Here is a 12,573-nt window from a genome sequence, read left to right on the forward strand (position 1 = left end):
GCCTGAACAGGGCATAGGACATTGAACCCATAATCCACTGGGAAATATGGAGAGGCTGAAAGGGCCTTGGGATGGGGGGGTGGGTACCTGTTAGGCTGGTTGTTTTTTCTTGGGAAAGTCTCACCAGAGATTTATGACTGCCTCAGTGCAGCACAACCAGGTTACAGCATTTTGGAGAGGATTTCCTGTAGAATGCAGAATCTTTGACATGTACCCAGATTTCCACGGTTTCACTCATGATAAGCAAGTACAAAGCTGTCTTGAGTTTCTATTGCTGGCAAAATTGTCTCTAAGTCTTCAACTGAGGGATGATGGTCTCCCAAAGGTCTCCCAGGCAAGACTTTGGCCAGAGACTTCAGAGTAATGTTTGACCCTTTCACTGATGACCCACATCTATTTATATTCATTTATCATCAAGTATTTTAATTCTATGGCCTGTATATCCGAAGTCCAAACACCCCTCTCCACCCTCCTTAGATACTTTATTAGATGACTATCCTTTATCTTCTGCATTACTACCTCAGACTAACTGCTTTGATTCCTTCTGTGCCTACCTCCCCTATCATTTTTTTTCACTCAACTGTCATAATGTTCTTTCCAAAATGCAAATCTAATCACTACACTTTACTGTTTTAAAGTTCTCTGTCTGCCCATTACCTTAAGAGAAATCCCAAATTCCTTAACTAGGCATAAAGGCCTTCAGGATTTGGTGAGCCCTGCTTACCTTTCCTGCCCCGTCTCTCACCCCCCCACCCCAAGCACTCAGTGATCCAACCACGTTGAATTCCCTTCACTTCCTCAAACACGACAACTCTCTTTACCCCCAATCATATATGTCAGCTGTTTCCTCCACGTAAAACAGCTTGCTCCTCCTCTCTCTCTTCCTTTATGTAATCGTTACTTCTCCTACAAGGAACGAGTCTAGATATTAGGTCGACTGAGAAGCCTTTGTTGACCCCGTAAGTCTAGGATGGGTGCCCTTGCTTGAGCAACAGTCAGTAAATAGTTCTTACCATTGTGTACTACAATTACAAATCTAATTTTTTGCATCCTATACTGCACATAGGTAGGAATATTTGCAGGACCTAGCACAGTTTAGTATTTGACTTGAAAGAACTCATACATCATAAAGAAGTGTCTCATTGGTGGTAGAAGAGACAATGACCGTAGACTCAAGAGAACCAATGTTTACATTTGGGTCATCTTCCAGCTCTTAATGTGATCTTACATAAGTCTTCCAATCTCTTGGTGCCATAGTGTTCTCATCTATAAAATTAGGATGTTTAATTAGTTTTCTAGGGTCCTTAACACCAATACTTGTGATTCTTTACTCTTTCGGCTTAGCATAGTATGCTTTCATCAACCACCTGAAATAGCTTTTCCTTAGAGCATTAACACAGGTGAGTTTTTGTTCTTTTGATGTTCACTGAAATCTGAAATCTGTGTTCACTTCCTCCTGACACTGACCTCAGTACCCCATGCTTTCCTCCTTAGGTACATACCCTCAAACGTTTCCAGTTCAGTGGAACAAATTACTTTTTAATTGCTCACTATTCTTTCCAGTATAATTAACTCATGATTTACAGACACCTTTGGTGAGAGAAACCTGGTTGATGTGGAATATCACCACTTTCAGTGTCAACCAAGATCAGCTAGACCCTGCCAATATATGACCCAGGATAGAAATTGGGAAGATAGAGAGAAGCTATGTTAACTGGAGAATTATCTTGTGTGCATTCTCTTATCTTGTTCACAAAGTGCATTTCAAAGGACTTCTTTTTCTTTACCATTTAGTTTGAGTAGTTCAGGGAATCCTATAGATGACAAAGTAAATTGAAAAGTTCTGTTTATAACCCTTGCTCTTCTTTGTTGCCGAGAACTTAAACAATAGTCTTAACTTGATTTGTCTTTTAAAAAAGAATAAATAACAATTCATTTTCCAAATACAATACTAATACCAACTTAATAAGATTGAATTCTTAGTTTTGGAACATATGAATAAGACATACCTTAATTACCAGCCATGTTATAGCAGAAGTTTATTCCATATCATTATATATTTCAGGGGCCATCTTTAATTTACAATATTTAAAAACCAATATGTTAAATCTTATTGGAGGAGCCATTCTCTTTGAAAAATCAAGTCCAAAATAAACTATCCATGACATTTTTTTTTTTTTTTTGTGGTACGCAGGCCTCTCACTGTTGCGGCCTCTCCTGTTGCGGAGCACAGGCTCCGGATGCGCAGGCTCAACGGCCACGGCTCATGGGCCCAGCCGCTCCACGGCATGTGGAATCTTCCCGGACCAGGGCACAAGCCCGTGTCCTCTGCATCGGCAGGCGGACTCTCAACCACTGTGCCACCAGGGAAGCCCCATGACATTTTTAATATTAAAAAGTCATTGGATAACAATCAGTATGCTGAGTCAGACTCTGAAATTTCCCAATGTGTCCTATTGCTGTTTTGTGCCATTTTACCAAAGAAAAGAGCAATCCAACAGTTATTTCCCATCTTGATACATTATTGCTATTATTATTATTAACTAGAGATCGTAGAGCTAGAGGAAGGGATTTGAAAAGAGAGCTGGAGTACAGATAGGAGAGGGTACTCTTTTTAAATGATTTAGATTTCATTATTTGTTGATGGCTCCACTAGTTACCTGAACAGCAGCTTCAGTTGCTATAACTGAGAGTTCTTGAAACTCTCTCACAATTCCATCTGGGCTCTCAATCTTTATTATGAGAAATAATATTTTTATATACCCTCTTGAGCCTGAATGTTTTGCTTTTCTGAAGTGATTGCTGTGCCCACTTACTATTAGTACTTAATTTGATTTGAGATGATAATATTCAGCAGGGAAGAAAAAGAAAAAGTGGAAAAATCAAGAAGGAAGTGAGTTAACACGACAGAGCATAATGATTCTCCGGGGAGCCTGGGGATGTTTGACTGGGTTCACAGCTCCTCTGCATGCCAGTCCATTCTGTTTGGAAACAGGCGTTTACTGCTTTTTAACAGATATTACTTTCCCTAATGATCATGACTGCCACCAAACGGGTTGCTTTGAAGACGGTCATTTTTCCTCCTAGGCATAAACTGGTCCTTTTGTGTCTGTTCACTGCTGCACAGCAACTGAACTTTTTAAAAAAATGACATGGGTTATTTGTTTATTTGTTTGATGAGCGTATAGAAGCCTTTTTGCAAGGATTGACAGTTCTGCAGCAGTTCCTTTTGCCAGCAAATAAAACAGAGGTGTCCAGCTTGGTTTAACGACTGAGTTTATTATGGAATTGTCCTTAGCTACAGCCAGTAGCCTGTGGGACCCAGCTTTATGTTGAAAAGGAGAATGAATGATGAGGAGACCCTGGGGGCAGAGAACGTCAGTGCCCCTCAGAGTCCACCCTCGCTAAACTCATCCTTGGGTCACTTTACCACTGATTAAATGCTATCTGATGTTATTCTGGGAATATTACCAAGAGATGGATGCTTGGCACTGTGGCCAATTCAATAGCTGGAGTTTGATGTAAAATCCCTGCATACAAATATTAAGGTATTTTCACATTTTGGATTGATAGAACCTACGTAATGTGAGGTCCCCAACCACCTTCAGCAGGACATGGGGCTAAAAAGAATGTCACCATCTCCCTCTGAGTCCTCAGTCCTCATCATCCTATGGCAATGACTTTGAATACAGACCTAGCAGCATTTGTAGTGAGAGAAGCTCCGTTTTTGGAGTTAGGCAGATGTGTTTTCAGTCCAGGCTAAACTGGAGCGAGTGACCTCTGGGACAAATTGTTTCCCCTTTCTGTACTTGACTTTCCACACCTTCAAAATGCAACCTCCCTCATAGGGTTGGGTGAGAATTAAATAAGTGCTGACAGGTGTCTGTGGGTGTGAAAATGAATATTGGTTCCTCTTTTCATCTCTGGTCTACTTCCTCCTGTTACAGATCCTCAGGCATATTCAAATGCCTCAGAGGAAGGAGAGACCCACACTGTATGACCAGGTGCATGTTAAATCGAGGGCCGAATAACTACAAATGGGTTTTGACGTGAATGAATGTAATGCTTTTAAAAATGGAAGGCCTTGATTTACACAATTACCAGCTGCACTCCTGATAAGGGCTCTGGTTTTCTCTAAAAGTTGACTTAATCACTGTCAGACTTTTACTACTTAAAAAACAAGGGACTTCCCTGGTGGTGCAGTGGTTGGGAGTCCGCCTGCCGATGCAGGGGACACGGGTTCGTGCCACGGTCCGGGAAGATCCCACATGCCGCGGAGCGGCTGGGCCCGTGAGCCATGGCCGCTGAGCCTGCGCATCCAGAGCCTGTGCTCCGCAACGGGAGAGGCCACAACAGTGAGAGGCCTGCGTACCGCAAAAAAAAAAAAAAAAGAAAAGAAAAGAGATAAAATATACGTGTAAGAAGAATTAATGTTACGGTTGTATAAGATCACTCTTGACTTTAGATTCTAAAATATCTAGAATGCAAATACACACTCAGCCTTTTAAACTTGATTGGGAAATGTGACCTGGAAAGATACTGTTTATGCAAGAACCTGTCTCACGGATAAGCTCACTGAGAGGTGGTCCTTCAATTCCCCTTATTACTTATGAGATGGTCCCGTTAACACTAGGGGGAGCTTCAGGCTCCTTTCACTTGCCCCTGTCTTTAGAATAGGGAATACTACACGCAGCACAGTTGCTAAAGAAATGCATACGTGTGGTGGCACATTTGACAGGCTCAGGGATGACGTGCCAATGCTTTCTGAGAAGCTAGGCGTTGCCTCCTGGCGTTGTGTGACCTTGTAAGTGGCCAAGGAGGCATAATCTTACATTTTGCTGTATTCATGTAAATGTTATTTAAAGTACATGTCATGAGATACTTACCTTGTAGCCAAGATCAAGACATTCATCCATCTTATAAGGTCATGGAAAATTTAGTCACAGAAAGGTGACAACATCATTAAGAAAGAACCTGCTAAAGATGCATCTCCCCTGACATGGTTAGGTAATGAACAAATCAAAACAGATGCTGATGAGGGGAATTAGAAGCCCATTGTCTAAAGTTTGAATTCTGGCTATGCCCAGATTTAGAGATCTTGTGCGAACTCATCCAGAATGAAGAGGGCAAATAGGAGCCTTACCTTTTTATTCCTGGGACCCTGAGTTCCCACCATCATTTCTGTATTATAGAAGAGAAGGGACAACCCCCATCATCCAGATGTAGCCTCTCAATTTTCTGAGGTTTCTGTCTTCCCTTCATCATTGTCAGAAAAGAGCCAGAATGAGAATTTATTTTGGTATGTATGTGGGGGGGGAACAAGACTGATGGAGAAACTTTGTACACAATTCTAAATAAACCTGGTCCCCACTGATGTTTTATAAAGGAAAGAAATTATTTAATGAGTCAAATCTAACACTGGGCATTAATTACACCTTTAAAATAGGACATAAGATTTCCTTTGGAGAAAAAGTACAAAGTCACTTCTGCATGTGTCGTATGTCAGTCCCAGAACCCGCCCATATATGCCCTAAAGCTAGGGAAGACAGGATGCACCAAAAATCACTTTATTAGGTTTTCAAGTCTGAACTTCCTTTGCACTAGTTGGTAAAAAGCCACTGCGTCAAGTTCTCCAAGTACCTCCTTGGTGCTCCCACTCAGGACCTCCCCTCTCCAGTGCCACCGCCTGTCAGGTTGTTCACCCTGTGGATGTTACCTGTGCCTACTGCCTAATGGACAAGAGCCAGATACCACAGTATTAAACTCTTAACTTGTTTGACTTGATCCTACTTTTTCTTTTGAAAGGGAGAAAAATAACATTCTGATTTGGGATGCTTCCATTTCTTTTTTTAACCTTTGGCTGGTCATCCACACCTGCTACAAAAAAATAATATTTTTGTATTAACAAAATAACCAAACCCATTTGGTGAAATTGCTCTTACATGTAAAAGTTTGAGGGGTTTATATACCAAAAACTACTCTTTAAAACCTGCCCCATGTTAGAGCTCATGGCAGCCTGTTTGGTGACAAAGCTGTCAGGTGGTTTAGTCCTAGTACTGCCACCTACTGGAAGTTTAACTGCGGGCACATCTGTCACTGCCCTGGGCTTTGGTTTCACCATCTCTATAGGACAGACATCAAGATGAAAAAGAACTTCCTCCTGTCTGTGATGGTTGCAATGCACCAAGTTAAAATGAAAAAATGTCACCGTCTCACTTCCTCTGGTGTGTCCCATTGAAAATAACCCATCACCAATTAGCTGTGGAAGCTTTAGCCTGTTGGTATTAACTGTTATTCTGGAGACCCCGGCTCCCATAATTTTAAGTAGATGGATAAATACATTTATTCTCTTTCTGCCTTGGTGTGGACAAAGAGAATTTTTTCAAACTCCATCCAAAACATCAACCCTAAATCACTAAGTGATGACAGTATAGTTTTAATTTTTTTTTGAGACATGAATCTCCTATAAATTTTCTTTTGGAAGAATATGGGATGTATTCTGCAGTTTTGACAGAACTTCTTTCTTCAAAGAGCCAGATATTATTTTCAGAAATTAAACAATCATGAAAGGCCTCCAAACTAAGGTTTTTAATGTATTTTTCCACAGACCAAATTGTCATTAAACTTATGTCTCTTCTCACTTTCTTTCCCCTTCCTGTTCTCGCTCATGTTAGGCTATGATTTTAGAATTTTATGCTGATATAATGGATTTTAATGTTTCTCTGATAAGCTAATACTAGTGAAAACGTGTGCAAGTAACTCATATTTTACTGTTGAACCGGTCTTTCGATAACATGATATCTCATTAAAATTTGCCATCTGGAAGACCTTACTTCATGGTAAGAAAACTCCGTTTTGGTAAAAGAAGAAAACTCCTCTTTTGTAAAAGAAAAAATTCTAATTGATTGTTTGCAGTATTTCTAAGAAAAAGAAATTCCAAATTTTCTGATGTGGGTACTGACCATTTTCCTTGGGTGGATTTTCTTGCATAAATGTAATTACAAAAAAAATGCTGCAGACAAATTTCGGCTACAGCATGTTGCTTGCTTGCTAGTTTCTTGATGACATCAGCACAGTACTGGAAAAGTAAAAACAAACTTTAACATCTAATGCCACTGCTTACTTCTAGCCAAAATCACAAAATATTTACCAGGTAGAAACTTCATACCCTCTATTCCCATTGGGGTCTTTCTCTATTGTAAGTATCAGCAGATTCCTCAAATGACTTGAAAGCTTTCAGCAAGACTGGCACACACTAAAATATCCATTTACTGTTTTGCTTTGGATTTTGCTAGCTCAGTGACCTCTCGGAATGGATATGTTATTCACTCCTTTACTGTACATGTACTTTGCGTGGACAGCTGACTCCAGCTGTATTTGTAATGAACTGGGCTTTTCACTTGTGAGTGTTCAGGGCAGTTTCCATCCTTTGTGCTTCTGCAACTAAAAAAACACCACCGCACCACACACTTCAATCTGGTGGAATTAAAGGTGGCTGCACACTTAGGAATTTGTTGCCAAGAAGCTTGTTAAACTGCTGCTCTGAAATTACAAGGATGGCTTGCCTGTGGACTCATTTTTTTTCCTTTGAGATATTGAACATTGTTTTTAAATTCTTTTTCCCTCTGACTATGGTCTAGATGGCCTGTGGCCATAGGGTTCAAGGTGGTGAGATGACAGAAGTGTGCAGCCTTGCCTTACTCCAAGCATCTCAGTGCTTCAGACTCGCCTAGTCTATTATGCAACTCCAGCTCTGCTCCTCCGGAAGGCTGGAATTCATAATAAAAATGGAAGAAGCCAGTTGGATATTTTCCCTTTCTCATGCAACATCCCCAAAGTCAACCAGCAGAAAAATCAAATGTTAATTTCAACAGTTAAGAATAACCATTAAAGTTAACTGGCTTTTTACATTTATTCATATCCTGAGTAGAAGCATTTTCAAGTGAAGAACCCACAGAATTAATTTTTAAAGCTCCAGACTCTATCAAACCCCCTCTTTCTGAATATAGTGTTTCAGCTTGAGTGGAATTGCCTTTTCTTTGGTGGAATGTTTTTTCATTCTGAAGTCAGTACCTCCTGCTTAAAATCAGTATGCCTGTGTGATCTTGGGGTTATTTAGCAAATGTGATAACGTATAGCTTGGCTGATGTTACACAAACCCTGGAATTCTTCTCATTGTTGCTATGGACATTCAAATGCTCTGTGAATATAGTCCTGTCACAATGACCTCAGTTGTCTTAGAAAGCTTGAGCGTCTTCCCCAAGGTTGGACTAAATGTAGTTTTCGGTGGTTGTATATGTTTGTGTGTGTGTTTGCGTGTGCTCTTTACATTTTAATTGTAAAAAAATTTAAACATCTTCATTAAAGTTTCTTAGAGGAGTGAGGCAGGATTGGGGTACTTACACTTTCTCCAGTGCGTAGTAAGTAGGTAAATAGTTGTATTCTTATGTGAGATGTTTTGAAGAGAAATTTTGCTGAATTTCTTTTTAATAACTAGTTTGTGGGGGGCGGGGGCAGAGATGAATTTCAGCTGCATTTTTAGAAATTTTTTAAGTCCCGAATTGTGGGATATTTGAATTAGGGGAAATCTTTCATTTTAAGAGCCTTGCTTACCTTTTTAAAAATGAAGCACATTTGGAATCCAAGAAATCCTGGGAGAAGAGAAACCTTTCAAGTTATTTATTAGCCTTTTCCTTTGATCGTGTAATTTACTTTTAATAGCTACCGGAGTTTAAATTATATATTTGTAGGGAAAACTCAGTGAACTAGAAAAAACTCCAGCTTATTTTCATTTCATGAAAGTTTAATGAAATTCTATTCTATTTGGAAATTCTGGTAAAGAAAAATTAACTTGGTTCCAGAGAAACCCTTACCTCAACTGGCGCTTTAATCCTCACTGGAGTAAAAACCCTGTAGCCAGTGTCCCAATCCTATGATTACTAATATCTGGTTTTACAATGGAAGGATCTGGAATGACCAAATGGCATCAAATGGAAAGAAAACAAGAATAAGAACAAGATGTAGGAAGTTCATGGGGTAAAAGGGCCTCCAGCTCTGCAGAGGAAAAGGAGGAAAGCTAAAGGCAGAACGCTTGGTATTTTTTTGTTTTTTTGTTTTTTTTACATCTTTATTGGAGTATAATTGCTTTACAATGGTGCGTTAGTTTCTGCTTTATAACAAAGTGAATCAGTTAAACATATACGTATGTTCCCATATCTTTTCCCTCTTGCATCTCCATCCCTCCCACCCTCCCTATCCCACCCCTCTAGGTGGTCACAAAGCACTGAGCTGATCTCCCTGTGCTATGCGGCTGCTTCCCACTAGCTATCTATTTTACGTTTGGTAGTGTATGTATGTCCATGCCGCTCTTTCGCTTTGTCACAGCTTACCCTTCCCCCTCCCCATATCCTCAAGTCCAGTCTCTAGTAGGTCTGTGTCTTTATTCCTGTCTTACCCCTATGTTCTTCATGACATTTTTTTCCTTAAATTCCATATATATGTGTCAGCATACAGTATTTGTCTTTCTCTTTCTGACTTATTTCACTCTGTATGACAGACTCTAGGTCCATCCACCTCATTACAGATAGCTCAGTTTCGTTTCTTTTTATGGCTGAGTAATATTCCATTGTATATATGTGCCACATCTTCTTTATCCATTCATCCGATGATGGACACTTAGGTTGTTTCCATCTCCGAGCTATTGTAAATAGGGCTGCAACGTCTCCTGTAACTGAGACTTAGGTTGGTACCGAGTGGGGAGGGGGGATCTGATGGGAGGGAGGGAAGTGCAAGACTAGCAGGGGCTGGGCCTTCTGGCTCGGGCCTTGCTGCTCTCTGGGTCTTGTTCTACCCCTCTGCAACATGGGGCCTCAACTACACTAGTGGCTCCTGAACATCTTAGGATGCTCTTCCAGGACCAGTGTCTGTCCATGAGAAAGAATCTGCAGGTCATCAGGAAAAGTAGGAAAATAAAGACAATGTATGAATTGTTTCATTAAGCAAACTTTATAAATGGAAAGTTCTGCCTTTCTTATTTTCTGTGATTATGTCCTTTTAAAGAAATATTTATTTCTTATACTATTTTTAAAGGTTATACAAAATATTGGCTATGTTCCCCATGTTGTACAATACATCCTTGTAGTCTATCCTACACCCAGTAGTTTGTACCTCCAACTTTCCCCACCTTGTATTGCCCCTCCTCCCTCCAGCTGGTAACCACTAATTTGTTCTCAATATCTGTGAGTCTGCTTCTTTTTTGTTAGTTAGTTGTGTTTTTTAGATTCCACATATAAGTGTTATCATACAGTAGTATTTGTCTTTCTCTATCTGGCTTATTTCATTTAGCATAATGATTATGTCCTTTTTAGTATTTTATAACTGTAATAAAGTTGGTGTGTTTTCTTTTTGAAAATTATAGTGATAGTGTAAGTGACAGCTTTCTTTCTTTTATAAATGCCTTTATTGGGCAAAAAGTAAGATTGGCAACCATGGATGATCTGTTTTAGTCCTGTTGTTGAAATTGCACCAGTTCTTGAGCTTGTGAACCCCTAAGGTGTATTCTCATGTACAGCTTGTGGACTCCATGTTCTAAGTAGTTTCAGCCAAACACCACACATGTGCTTTGGCTTATTTACAAAAAATTTTTGATTTTGTAGCCCAGATAGTTGGTACCCTTGTTGGTGGTAGTTATTCACATCTTCCTTGGTGGATAACTCCAGGTCTTAGCTCCGTGATGGAAGGAAGAGGCCTCTGAGTTCATAGGCACCAGTTGTGCCTCTTTTGTTTTTGTTATGGAGAGAAGTGGAGTCAGCACGTTATTAAGAATCACCCGCTTCCATCTCATTAGTGATGTGCAGCTAGAGGCTGGGTTCCCTGCCCCATTTCTCTGCTGCTCCTCGGCTTTTATAAGGTGGAGGGCAGTGGGCAGGAGAACCAGAATGTTGTTCTTAAGCATGAATTCGGAGCTGTGCCTGTGTCAGTGTGGCCAGCACCATGCAGGCTTCTGCTGAAGAACGGCCTTTGGGGATTTGCTTGAGGAAGTGTTTCCTCTTCCTGACTCCCCTGAGTCCTGCTCTCTGGTTGGTGCTGGGGCCAGTGATGGAAACTCATGGCATGACCACTCCTGAAAACACCTGTTTGCATGTCTTTTGTGAGGTATTAGAAAGGTAAGTTGAATTCATCCCTTTTTTTTTTTTAAGCTATGTGTATATCTTTAAATAGTTGTCCCTTTTCTGAAGTTTATGACTTGGTATTAGAAATTTTCAGAATTACTGCTGGAGTACAAAAATCTGTAGATTTTATCTTATTAGTGGATACTGGTAACTGAATTGTAATTCTTGAGACACCTTTAGTCAGGCAATCAGAGAGAGCTGTCCATGGTGCTGATTCTCTAAGTTAACTCACTACGTTGTGTGTTCAGTTCAGGACACAGCTCCAGGGGCCAGAGGACCTGGAATTTTGCCCCAATAGTTTGTAGGACTGTTTCCCCATGTTACAACCGCGGCAACTTTACCTTATCTCCTGCCCTCATGGGGATTTTCCCACGTCAGCTTGCTAAAGGGACTGTTGGCAAACTCTGATCCAATTTTAGGATTTACACAAATTTTGGAAAAAATGACCTGATGTAATACAATATCTCAAATTCACATTCTTTCTCACAGCCTTTAACAGGGTCCAATAACATGTTTCTATACCAATTTCATCCAGAGATTTCCAATAATGGGGAAAATGGAGGGTGTGTATTTAGCAAGATGCTAGCATTTCAGAACCTCTTGCTCTGCTCAGGGTTGTAAACTTTGTGGTGGATTCAACTCCCTCTTCTACTCCCATGTTGCACCCAGGCAGGCCTCAGCCCCGGGTGATGCTAAGGGCCTGGGAGAGGTCTGAGCTGCGGTAGCCACACTTCTCTGACCCCAGGCGATTGACCTGGGTCGCCAAGAGAATGAGCAACTGCTGTTTCCCAGTTCATTGTTCCCTCTGGGCAGCCACTTTGGTGTGTAGGGCAACAGGGATATACAAATCCATGCTTTATTAGCTACGCTGATTTCAGTCAATGTCAGTGGGAGAAACAGTAGGACTGCGGTAGTCCCAGGCTCTCTGAAGAATGCAGTCTCGGCTACTGTAAACAGCTATAGATGCATATTAATTACTAGACAGTGATAAGTTACCAGGAATTTTTTAGCTGCTCTGGTTCAAGACAGTCTGTCTGTTCCTCTGACTTTCCCTCTCCCTGCAGACTCTTTAGATAACATATTTACTTTTTCAGGTTTCTGAGGATGATTCACAGTCAGCAGTGATCGTTCCAAGTATAAAGAGCAGAAATCAATTGCAGTATTCTTTTTGTTGTTGTTTAATTGCGATATAATTGGTATACAACACTGGTCTACAGCATGACAACTTGGCATACACATATTGTAAAATGATTACCGTGATAAGTTTAGGTGATATCCATCACCTCATATACATAATTACAAAAACATTGTTTTTCCTTGTGAATTTACTCTCAGCAACTTTCAAACATACCATACCGTAGTGTTACTAAGGTCATCATGTTGTACATTATGGGCTTATTTA

The 12,573-nt window shown here is 40.4% G+C and overlaps 1 protein-coding gene across 3 annotated transcripts in view; it reads left to right on the plus strand.

Moving 5' to 3' along the window:
• The window catches only part of RYR3 (ryanodine receptor 3), a gene marked incomplete at both ends in the record, with an annotated part of 580,399 nt that overhangs the window by 244,574 nt on the left and 323,252 nt on the right, over positions 1 to 12,573 (plus strand). The window lies entirely within an intron of this gene.

This window comes from Hyperoodon ampullatus (assembly GCF_949752795.1).
Source record: "Hyperoodon ampullatus genome assembly, chromosome: 3".
In the NCBI taxonomy this organism is placed as follows: Eukaryota; Metazoa; Chordata; class Mammalia; order Artiodactyla; family Ziphiidae; genus Hyperoodon; species Hyperoodon ampullatus.